The sequence below is a fragment of the Dendrobates tinctorius genome, unplaced genomic scaffold (assembly GCF_039654945.1).
Source record: "Dendrobates tinctorius isolate UK_male_01 unplaced genomic scaffold, ASM3965494v1 ptg000140l, whole genome shotgun sequence".
Classification (NCBI taxonomy): domain Eukaryota; kingdom Metazoa; phylum Chordata; class Amphibia; order Anura; family Dendrobatidae; genus Dendrobates; species Dendrobates tinctorius.
The window spans coordinates 500,943-513,751 of NW_027361808.1; the positions used below are offsets into that span (position 1 = coordinate 500,943).

Below are 12,809 nucleotides of genomic sequence, written 5' to 3' on the forward strand. Positions count from 1 at the left end.
TTTTCTTAAGTCATTCAGAGATAGACTTGCTGGTGTGTTTTGGATCATTGTCCTAATGCATAACCCAAGTGTGCTTCACCATGAGCTCATACATTTTCCTTCAGAATTTTTTGGTAGACAGCAGAATTCATGCTTCTATTTACCACAGCAAAGCTTCCAGGTCCTGAAGCAGCAAAACAACCCCAGACCATCACACTATCACCACCATATTTACTGTTGGTATGATGTTCCTTTTCTGAAATGCTGTGTTACTTCTATGTCAGATATAATGGGATTTACACCTTCCAAAAAGTTACACATTTGTCTCGTCAAGTCCACAGAGTATTTTCTCAAAAGTCTTGGGGAACATGAAGATTTTTTTTGGCAAAACTGAGACGAGCCTTTACATTCTTATTGCTCAGCAGTGGTTTTCATATTGGATCTCTGCCATGCAGGTGATTTTTGCCCTGTCTCTTTCTTGTGGTGGAGTCATGAGCACTAACCTAAACTGAGGCAAGTGAGACCTGCAGTTCTTTGGATGTTGTTGTGGAGTCTTTTGTGACTTCTGAGATGAGTCACCGCTGCACTCCTCTTGGGGTAATTTTGGTCGGCCGGCCACTCCTGCGAAAGGTTCACCACTGTTCCATGTTTTTGCCATTTGTGGATAATGACTCTCACTGTGGTTCATCAGAGTCCCAAAGCACTAGATATGGTTTTACAACTTTTTTTCTGACTGAGAAATCTCAATTACTTTATTTCTAATTTGTTCCAGAATTTCTTTGGATTGAGTCATGATGTCTAGCTTTTGAGGAGCTTTTTGTCCACTTCACTTTGTCAGGTAGATCCCATTGAAATGATTTCTTTATTAAGAACAGGTGTAGCAGTATTCATGCCTGGGTGTGGCTTGGGAATTTGAACTCAGCTTCCCAAAGATGTGATAAACCACAGTTAATTTCTGTTTTAAGGAAGTTTAGGTGAAAATCACTTTTTCTCACAGGTTGGGTTTTTTTTTCCCTTTAATAATAAAGACCTCTATTTAAACTAAATTTTGTGTTTACTTGTGTTTTCTTTGTCTAATTTGAAATTTGGATATCTGAAACATTTAAAGGGAACCTGTCCCCCCCAGGGCGTTTTTAAGTTAAAGAGCCACCTTCAGCAGCACTAAGGCTGCATTCTGTGAAGGTGGCTCTTCTGTTTCTGACCCCTAGTAATGCTGAAATATCAACTTTTATATATAGATCCTCATACCTGTAATGTGTCCCATAGGTATGGTGTGTCCCCCTGTATCAGCCGCCTACCATCCATCCATCATGCCTATCCTGTGTCTGGGCACTGCCCACCATCCATCCATCATGATGCCCCTGTTGTGAATTCTCTCTCTGGCTTCCCTCTGGTGATTGCTGAAGATAGTGGAGCTGGTCAGATTGAGAGTTCTCTTTCTGGGCTCCCTCTGGTGGTTCCTGGAGGTAGTGGAGCTGATCTGATTGACAGAGGCTTGCCACCTGATAATGAGGAAGACGATTGAAGATCTGGGATTTCTGATTGGGATTTAAGACAGCTGACTCCCTACATACCTGCTGGTGATTTTCTTCTTGTGCCTCCTGAGGTCTGATGTCTCCTGCTCTTTCCCTGCATGTTCAACTAAGTGGTTCATTTGCTATTCTGTTTGCATTTGATCTGGTTTTGTTTATCTCTGCTTTGTGCGGGTCAGCTAGCTCCGGCTGGGGCTGTGCTGAATCACCGCCCATTTGCTACTGCATGTGCCAGTTTTGTCCCCTTTTATATTGGTCTCTTTTTGCTTTGCTTTCAGAATATACCAGAGTGCTGGTTAGTGGGGGCGAAGTAGTGCGACTTCAGTATTTTTGTGCATCAGAAGTGTTGGACTTTTTTGCAGGGTTTTTTGCGTGATTGCAGACAGTGTCTTTCCTTTCCTGTCCTGTCTAGTCAGTGTTGGCCCCATCGTTTGCTCAGTCTATTTTTCTGCCTGCATTTGTGTTTTCACCTTGTCTCACCGACAATATATGTTTGGGGGCTATCTATTCCTTTGGGGTCTGCTCTAGGGCAGTTTAGATTTCCCCTTTCTTGCTTTAGGCTTAGTTAGCTCTCCGGCTGTGCCGAGGCATCTAGGATCATCGTATGTACACTCCACGGCTACTGCTAGTTGTGTGGACAGGATCAGGGGTCTGCATCCTCTTAGTTACCAACCTCTCTGGTTTTCCGTGGCTTAGCCTGGGCCTGCTATCCTCCTCGGTGACCCATTCATAACATGCCGCTTTGCATCACTGCCTCCTCTTTTGAAAAATGCCGGCGCCTCCGCTGTGACAAGAGAACAGACATCAGGCTATTGCGCCTGCATGTGTGGAGGCCCCAGATCCCACCCCGCAGTGTGTCATGATGTATTCATACTGCAGGGCTGGGGCCTCCACAACACACAAGCGCAATAGCCTGATGTCAGTTCTCAGGCAGCGCGCACTGCGCATGCCTGAGAACTCTTGTCACAGCGGAGGCGCCGGCATTTTTCAAAGCAGGAGGAGGCAGCGACGCAAAGGGGCATCATGATGGACGGATGATGGGCAGTGTCCAGACACAGGACAGGCATGATGGATGGATGGTAGGTGACTGATACAGGGGGACACACTATACCTCTGGGACACATTACAGGTATGAGGAGCTATTTATAAAAGTCGATATTTCAGCGTTACTAGGGGTCAGAAACAGAAGAGCCACCTTCACAGAATGCAGCCTTAGTTCTGCTGAAGGTGGCTCTTTAACTTAAAAATGCCCTGAGGGGTGACCAGTTCCCTTTAAGTGTAACAATCAACATGCAAAATAAGAGGAAATCGGAAAGGGGCAAACACTTTTTCACATACCTGTCTGTGTATTTATATACTGCTCAAAGAAATAAAGGGAACACAAACAGCCTGTTGCAAATGGAATAGTGTTCCCTTTATTTTTTTGAGCAGTATATATATATTTTTTCTCATTAATGTACACTCTGCACCCCATCTTGACTGAAAAACAGAAATGTAGACATTTTTGCAAATTAATTAAAACATAAAAACTGAAATATCACATGGTCATAAGTATTCAGACTCATTGCTCAGACATTCACATTTAACCCCTTAACCCCAAAGGGTGGTTTGCACGTTCATGACGGGGCCAATTTTTACAATTCTGACCACTGTCCCTTTATGAGGTAATAACTCTGGAACGCTTCCATGGATCCTGGTGATTGTGACATTCTGTCACGCGGCGGCTGCCGCGCACTCCTTCCCTTACCTCCCCCCGGCCGCAGCTCACCCGCTCGCCGGTGGCCTCCTCGCCTCGGCGCCGGCTGCTGCGGGCTACGGCGCGGTCTCTCCCGGCCATTCTTCCTCGGCCAGCGACCGCCTCCGTCTGGTCCTCTGGATCGCGCCGGGTGCGCGCCCCCGCTCCTCCTCCTCGGCGGGCGCGCGTCCACACTATGGCCGGGCACACGCGCTCCTCCTCCTCCTCCTCCTGAGGACGCGCGCCTCCTCCTCCAACTGGAGGTCACGACCCGGAAGGCCTCCCACTTCCCTATATCAGGCCGCCTCCTCCTGCTGGCGATGCCTGACTATCACTGCGCCTTGCTAGTGACTCTGGCCCGCTCTCCATGTGCGCTCCGGCGTCCTGTCCGTCCGTTACTCATTCCTCCTTTGTTCTCTCTGCTAGGCTCGGGGTCTCCAAGCCATGCCCGTCACTCCTGTGTCTCCAAGCCGTGCCCGTCACTTCTGTGCCTCCAAGCTGTGCCCGTCACTCCTGTGTCTCCAAGCTGTGCCCGTCTGTCCTGTGTCTCCATTCCGGATCTACCTGTCTGTCCGCTGATACATTCCCTGGGTACCAGCTGCCGTGGTGATAGTTACCCGCGGGCTTGCCCCAAACACTCCCTGTATAGGGGGTGGTCCACCTGGTCAGCTCGCCCTCGGGAGGTTCGTTGCCATGGTCTAGTGGGTCCACCCCAGGAGTACCTTACAGTATAGTCAGGCCATGGATCCCGCTGGTACCCCGACCCCGACCCAAAAGGAACTTTTGTTCCTTCGTGAGAACCAGGCGAGGATCATGTCGTTCCTCAAATCAATGGAGTCCCGACTTTCGTCTTTGCAGACCTCCGATCCGGGAATTGCCTCCCAAATTTCCGGCTTACAGCAGGAACTGGCTCAGCAGCGCGACACCCAGGCCCATATTTTGAATTATATAGCCTCTGTAGATAACCGCTTACTAGCTTTACAGACGGCAGCCGCTGTCCCGGCGCCTGTGGCAGTTCCTCACTCCTCCCCCCGGTTGGCCAAACCCCCACGCTATAGCGGAGATCCCAAACTCTGTCGGGGGTTCATTAACCAGTGCCAGTTGCATTTCGAGTTGGCACCCCTACAGAATCCTTCCGACCGGGCCAAGGTGGCCTTTATGATTTCCCACTTAGAGGGTGAGGCACTGGCTTGGGTAAATCCCTTGTGGGAGCGTGATGACCCGATAGTCTCCCAGCTCACGACCTTCTTGGAGACCTTTCATAAGGTCTTCGATGAGCCCGGTCGCCTGGTCTCCACCACCGAGTCTTTATTTTGCCTTCGCCAGGGTACCCTCTCTGTGGGACAGTACGCCATCCAGTTCCGTACATTGTCCTCTGAGCTTGGTTGGAACAATGAGGCCCTGGTGGGGGCTTTTTGGCGTGGCTTGTCGGTCCGAATCAAGGACGAGTTGGCAGGTAGGGATACACCTACGTCTTTGGAGGATCTCATCTCGCTGGCAACACGAATCGATCTGCGTTTCCGGGAGCGTTCCCGCGAGGTCGCCAGGGAGAGAAGGCCCACTCGTTTTTCTCCTCCGACACGCAGTCCTCCACGCTCGCGGTCCTCCGCCTCGGCCGCAGCTCCTGAACCCATGCAAGTGGACCGACTCAGGCCCGCGGTGCTACGCCGCCAGGAGAGACTCGCTCATGGCCTTTGTCTCTATTGTGGCAGCGCCTCCCATCTCCTGCGTTCCTGTCCTGTGAGGCCGGGAAACTCCTCCGCCTAGGACAGGTAAGAGAGGCCTCCCTAGGTGTCTTTGATACCTCTCTACCCTTGACCCTTTCTGTTTTGTTTCTCCTGGGCTCCAAACGTTTTTCGGAGATAGCCTATATTGACTCAGGGGCTGCTGGAAATTTTATCCAACTCGAGGCGGTGAAGAGATTAGGGATACCTGTCAGGTCCTTGGAGGTTCCCCGGCTGTTAGCCTCAGTCGACGGCGTTCCCTTGCGCGAGACCGTTACACTGGTCACTGAAGAGCTGGAGTTACAGATCGGGGTCCTGCACCGTGAAAGAATAGCCTTCTTCGTGCTGCCGTCTCTGTCCCACACCTTGCTCCTGGGTCTTCCGTGGTTGCGGATGCATGAACCTGTCCTGGATTGGTGGTCCGGAGACATTCTTCGCTGGGGCCGCTTCTGCCAGACTAGATGTCTGCGTCCAGTACAACCCCTCAAATGCTCGTCTCCTGTCTCGGGCCCTGCGGATTTGCCCTCGGCTTACTGGGCCTTTGCGGACGTCTTCGATAAGAAGGAGGCAGAGGTCCTTCCACCGCATCGGCAATATGATTGTCCTATCGAGCTTGTTCCTGGTTCAACCCGGGTGAGTCCACTCGAGTCCCAGGCCATGACTGAATATGTACAGGAGAATTTGGCCAGAGACTTCATCCGGAAGTCATCTTCTCCCACTGGAGCTGGTTTCTTTTTTGTCAAGAAGAAAGACGGGTCTCTGCGCCCCTGTATTGACTATCGAGGTCTCAACGAGATTACTGTTAAGAACAGATATCCTCTACCTCTGATCCCCGAGTTGTTCGACCGGCTACGTGGGGCGCGAATCTTTTCTAAATTGGATCTCCGTGGAGCCTCCAATCTCATCCGTATTCACTCCGGAGATGAGTGGAAGACCGCCTTCAACACCAGGGATGGACACTACGAGTATCTCGTCATGCTCTTTGGGTTGTGCAACGCTCCCGCGGTCTTTCAGGAATTTGTGAACGACATTTTCCGAGACCTTCTATACTCCTGTGTGGTCGTGTACCTCGACGATATCCTTGTCTTCTCCTGATCTGTCCACCCACAGAAGAGATGTCCGCCGAGTACTGTTCCGTTTGAGGGAGAATCGCCTCTACGCCAAATTGGAGAAGTGCGCCTTTGAACAGTCTTCCCTTCCATTTCTAGGCTATATCATCTCCGACTCTGGCCTGCGTATGGATCCTGAGAAGGTCTCTGCCGTGCTTAACTGGCCACGTCCCCAAGGGGTGAAAGCCATTCAGCGCTTTCTCGGCTTCGCAAACTACTATCGGCAGTTCATCCCCCATTTTTCCTCTTTGGCTGGCTCTATCTCGTCTTTGATCCGTAAAGGAGCCAACCCGCACGTCTGGACCCCTGAAGCAGAGAGAGCCTTTCTATCTCTGAAACGAGCATTTGCCACGGCTCCCGTACTCCATCGCCCTGAGGTCAACAAACCTTTCGTCCTCGAAGTGGATGCATCCGCAACTGGAGCTGGAGCGGTTTTGTCTCAAAAGTCTTCCTCTGGTAGGCTCGTTACGTGCGGTTTCTTTTCCAAATCATTCTCCACCCCAGAGTGGAATTATTCCATCGGAGACCGAGAACTGCTTGCCATCAAGTTAGCCCTAGAGGAGTGGAGATACTTATTGGAAGGCGCCGCACATCCCTTCACAATCTTCACAGACCATAAAAATCTAGCTTACCTTCGGTCTGCACAAAGACTCAACCCTCGGCAAGCCAGGTGGTCTCTGTTCTTCGGTCGATTCGATTTTGACCTGCATTTTCGTCCAGGTGACAAGAACCTCAAAGCTGACGCCTTGTCCAGGTCCTCTCTTTCCGCAGATGTCGAAGAAGAACCCGCGCATATCTTGGACCCATCCAGGTTCATCACGGTGGCACCGCTTTCTCTCCTCTCAACCCCACCTGGCAAGACTTTTGTTCCGGAGAAGGACCGAAGACGAATCCTCCACTTTGGACATTCTTCCAAGCTGGCTGGCCATCTCGGGCTTAAAAAGACACTTCTCCTGGTGTCCCGCTACTACTGGTGGTCGACTCTTTCCCAGGATGTCCGGGATTTCGTCGCCTCCTGCCTCTCGTGTGCCAAGATCAAGGTGCCTAGGCAGCTGCCTTCTGGTCTTCTACATCCGCTTCCAGTACCCTCGTCTCCTTGGCAACACATTGCCATGGACTTTATTACGGACCTACCCTCGTCTGCCAACTGTACTGTCGTCTTAGTGGTGGTAGATAGGTTTTCTAAGATGGCACACTTCATCCCTCTTCCTGGCTTGCCATCGGCTCCAGCCTTGGCGAAGATTTTCGTTCAGCACATCTTCCGTCTTCATGGACTGCCCCAACATATTGTTTCAGACAGAGGAGTCCAGTTCACCTCTCGCTTCTGGAGAGCCCTATGAAGATTGATGGATGTCACCCTCGACTTCTCCTCTTCTTACCACCCACAGTCCAACGGTCAGGCGGAACGGACGAATCAGAGTTTGGTGAATTACCTCCGGCATTTTTGTAATGTCCACCAAGACGACTGGTCTGAACTACTCCCGTGGGCTGAGTTCGCCTATAATAACCACGTCAGTGAGTCTTCTGGCAAATCCCCTTTGTCGTCTACGGTCAACATCCTGGTGTACCTCTACCGGTTCCTCCTGGTGTACCGGCGGCTGATCTTCTGACCGGTGAATTCTCCAGGATCTGGCAGGAGACCAAGACCGCTCTCGAGTTGGTACGTAACAGGGTTAAGAGACACGCAGACAAGAGGCGCCTGGATGTCCCGTCATATCACCCAGGTGATAAAGTTTGGCTAGCCTCCAAGTTTATTCGCCTCAAAATCCCGTCCCATAAGCTGGGTCCCCGCTATATTGGACCTTTTGAGGTCTTGTCCCGTATTAATGATGTCTCCTACAAACTACGGCTTCCCGCCTCTCTCCGCATCCCTAATGCTTTTCATGTGTCTTTGCTTAAGCCAGTCATCTTCAATCGTTTCCTTTCTAAGGCCCCTCACTCGCCTCCGCCTGTCTCCGCAGACGATGTATTTGAGGTTAGAGATATTTTGGCCATGAGAAGGCAAAAAGGGAGAACCTTTTTTTTGGTTGATTGGAAGGGCTTTGGCCCTGAGGAGAGGTCCTGGGAGCCCCAGGAGAACATCCAAGCTCCTCGAATCTTGGCTAAATTTTTTTCCGGACTGCGGAGGGGGGCGCGTAAGGAGGGGGGTACTGTCACGTGGCGGCTGCCGCGCACTCCTTCCCTTACCTCCCCCCGGCCGCAGCTCACCCGCTCGCCGGTGGCCTCCTCGCCTCGGCGCCGGCTGCTGCGGGCTACGGCGCAGTCTCTCCCGGCCATTCTTCCTCGGCCGGCGACCGCCTCCGTCTGGTCCTCTGGATCGCGCCGAGTGTGCGCCCCCGCTCCTCCTCCTCGGCAGGCGCGCGTCCACACTATGGCCGGGCACACGCGCTCCTCCTCCTCCTCCTCCTGAGGACGCGCTCCTCCTCCTCCAACTGGAGGTCACGACCCGGAAGGCCTCCCACTTCCCTATATCAGGCCGCCTCCTCCTGCTGGCGATGCCTGACTATCACTGCGCCTTGCTAGTGACTCTGGCCCGCTCTCCATGTGCGCTCCGGCGTCCTGTCCGTCCGTTACTCATTCCTCCTTTGTTCTCTCTCCTAGGCTCGGGGTCTCCAAGCCGTGCCCGTCACTCCTGTGTCTCCAAGCCGTGCCCGTCACTTCTGTGCCTCCAAGCTGTGCCCGTCACTCCTGTGTCTCCAAGCCATGCCCGTCTGTCCTGTGTCTCCAATCCGGATCTACCTGTCTGTCCGCTCATACATTCCCTGGGTACCAGCTGCCATGGTGATAGTTACCCGTGGGCTTGCCCCAAACACTCCCTGTATAGGGGCTGGTCAACCTGGTCAGCTCGCCCTCCGGAGGTTCGTTGCCACGGTCTAGTGGGTCCACCCCAGGAGTACCTTACACATTCTTTTCTCGTGACATATTGTACTTCATGCTAGTGGTAAAATTTAATTCATATAACTTGCGTTTATTTGTGAAAAAAATGGAAATTTGGCAAAAATGTTGAAAATTTCGCAATTTTCTAACTTTGAATTTTTATGCCCTTAAATCACAGAGATACGGTACACAAAAAACTTAATAAGTAACATTTCCCACATGTCTACTTTACATCAGCACAATTTTGGAACCCAAATTTTTTTTTTTCTTAGGAAGTTATAAGGGTTAAAAGTTGACCAGCGATTTCTCATTTTTGCAACACCATTTTATTTTTACAGACAACATCATATTTGAAGCCACTTTGAGGGGTCTATATGATAGAAAATACCCAAAAGTGACACCATTCTAAAAACTGCACCCCTTAAGGTGCTCAAAACCACATTCAAGAAGTTTATTAACCCTTCAGGTGCTTCACAGGAATTTTTTGAATATTTAAAAAAAAAAAATGAACATTTAACTTTTTTTCACAAAAAAAATACTTCAGGTTCAATTTTTTTTATTTTACCAAGGGTAACAGGAGAAGTTTGACTGCAAAGGTTATTGTGCAGTTTGTCCTGAGTACGCTGATACCTGATATGTGGGGGGGAACCACTGTTTCAGCGCATGGCAGAGCTCAGAAGGGAAGGAGCGCCGTATGACTTTTTCAATGCAAAATTGGCTAGAATTCAGATCGGATGCCATGTCACGTTTGGAGAGCCCCTGATGTACCTAAACAGTGGAAACCCCCCACAAGTGACCCCATTTTGGAAACTAGACCCCCCAAGGAACTTATCTAGATATGTGGTGAGAACTTTGAACCCACAAGGGCTTCACAGAAGTTTATAACGTACAGCGGTACAATTAAAAAATCATATTTTTTTTCCACAAAAATGATCTTTTCACCCCCAATTTTTATTTTCCCAAGGGTAACAGGACCCTAAAAGTTATTGTGCAATTTGTCCTGAGTACGCTGACACCCCACATGTGGGGGTAAACCACTATTTGGGTGCATGGCAGAGCTCGGAAGGGAAGCAGTGCCATTTGATGTTTTTGGCTGGAATTGAGATCGGACACCATGTCGCGATTGGAAAACCCCTGATGTACCAAAACAGTGAAAACCCCCCACAAATTACACCATTTTGGAAACTAGACCCCCCAAGGAACTTATCTAGATGTGTGGTGAGCACTTTGAACCCCCCAGTGCTTCACAGAAGTTTATAATGCCCGGGCGTGAAAATAAAAAAATCGTATTTTTTCAACAAACATGATCTTTAAGTTCCCATTTTTTTATTTTCCCAAGGGTACGAGGAGAAATTGGACCCCAACAGTTGTTGTCCAATTTGTCCTGAGTACGCTGATACCCCAAATGAGGGAGAAAACTACTGTATGGGCATACATCGGGGCTCGGAAGGGAAGTAGTGACATTTTGGAATGCAGACTTTGATGGAATGCTCTGTGGGTGTCGTGCATTTGGAGAGCCCCTGATGTACCTAAACTATTGAAACTCCCCACAAGTGACTCCATCTTGGAAACTAGACCCCCCACGGAACATATCTAGATGTGTGGTGAGCACTTTGAACCCCCAAGTGCTTCACAGAAGTTTATAACGCCCAGGCGTGAAAATAAAAAAAACATTTTTTTTCCACAAAAATGATATTTTTGCCCCCAATTTTTTACTTTCCTAAGGGTAACAGGAGAAATTGGACCCCAAAATTAGTTTTGCAATTTGTCCGGAGTACGCTGATACCCTATATGTGGGGGTAAAACACTGTTTGGGTGCATGGCAGAGCTTGGAAGGGAAGGCGCACCATTTGACTTTTTCAACGCAGAATTGGCTGGAATTGAGATCAGATGCCATGTTGCATTTGGAGAGCACCTGATGTGCCCAAAAAGTGGAAACCCCCCAATTCTAACTCCAACCCTAACCCCAACACACCCCTAACCCTAATCTCTGCCCTAGCCCTAACCCTAGCCCTAACCCTAACCCTAATGGGAAAATGGAAATAAATACATTTTTTTAATTTTATTATTTTTCCCTAACTAAGGGGGTGATAATGCGGGGTTTGATTTACTATTTATGGCTGTTTTTATGTTTGGCAGCTGTCATACGCTAAAAGGCACTTTTTATTGTAAAGATAGTTTTTGCATCACCACATATTGAGAGCTATAATTTATCCATATTTTGACCCACTGAGTTATGTGAGGTCTTATTTTTTGCGGGACGAGTTGACGCATTTAATGGTATCATGTTTGGGCACGTGACATCTTTTGATCACTTTTTATTCCGATTTTTGGGACGCATAATGAACAAAAACCAGCGTTTCATGAATTTCTTTTGGGGGTTGCGTTTACACCGTTCTGCGTGCGGTAAAATTGATAAAGCCCTTTTATTCTTCGGGTCAGTACGGTTACAGCGATACCTCATTTAGGTCTTTTTTTATGATTTGGCACTTTTATGCAATGAAAACCATTTTATATAAAAAATAATTATTTTTGCATCGCTTTATTCTGTGAGCTATAACTTTTTATTTTTTCACTGATAGTGCTGTATGGTGGCTCGTTTTTTGCGGGACAAGATGACGTTTTCAGCGGTACCATGGATATTTATATGCTTCTTTTTGATCGCGCGTTATTGCACTTTTTGTTCGGCGGTATGATAATCATTTTTTGCTTCGTTTTTTATTTTTATTTTTTAAGGGGTTCGCTAAAGGGGTTAACTAATGGGTCAGTTTTATAGGGCAGGTCGATACGGACGCGGCGATACCAAATATGTGTACTTTTATTGTTTGTTTTTTTTATTTCCAAAAAATGAATTTATTAGGGAATATTTTTTTTTAAATTTAATTAGCGATTTTTTAAAAATTATTTTTACACTTTTTTTAACTTTATTATCACTGTCCTGTGACAGATCGCTGATCTGTCACATCACTGTGACAGATCAGCAATCTGTCACAGGCAGTGTGCCGGTTTCCTCCTTGCCTGCGCTTTGCAGGCACTGAGGAAGCCAGCTCCCTGCAGGCCCCCGAAGGTCCCCGTTGCCATCTTGGATCCGGGGACCTGCAGGGAAAGAGCCCCCCGCAGCAGCGCTGCGCATTGCGCTGCTGTGGGGGGCTCAGGGAAGCACGGAGGGAGCCCCTTCCCTGCCGATGCTTCCCTTTAACCTCCGGTACACCGCGATCGTGTTTGATCGCGGTGTACAAGGGGTTAACGTGTCGGGGGCGGTCCGTGACCGCCCCTGACACATTGTGCAGGGTGTTAGCTGTGATTATCAACGTGGGCGCCGCTGATCGCTGTGACGTACTATCCCGTCCCTGGGCATTAAGTCACAGGGCACATGGATGGGATAGTATGTCACATGACAGAAAGGGGTTAAGTGACATGCTGTCCATTTTCTTTTGATCCTCCTTGAGATCGTTCTACTCATTCATTAGAGTCCAGCTGTGTTTAATTATACTGATAGGACTTGATTTGTTAAGGCACACACCTGTCTATATAAGACCTCACAACTCACAGTGTATGTCAAACCAAATGAGAATCATGAGGTCAAAGGAACTGGCCAAGGAACTCATACAGAATTGTGGCAAGGCACACATCTGGCCAAGGTTACAAAAGAATTTCTGCAGTACTCAAGGTTCCTAAGAGCACAGTGGTCTCCATAATCCTTAAATGGAAGAAGTGTGGGATCACCAGAAGTCTTCCTAGACCTGGCCGTCCAGCCAAACTGAGCAACCATGGGAGAAGAGCCTTAGTGAGAGAGGTAAAGAAGTACCCCAAGATCACTGTGACTGAGCTCCATAGATGCAGTAGGGAGATG

The 12,809-nt window shown here is 49.1% G+C and overlaps 1 protein-coding gene across 1 annotated transcript in view; it reads left to right on the forward strand.

The window, feature by feature from the left end:
- The window catches only part of SMOC2 (SPARC related modular calcium binding 2), a 792,053-nt gene that overhangs the window by 85,201 nt on the left and 694,043 nt on the right, over nucleotides 1-12,809 (forward strand). The gene's annotated exons all lie outside the window — the stretch shown is intronic.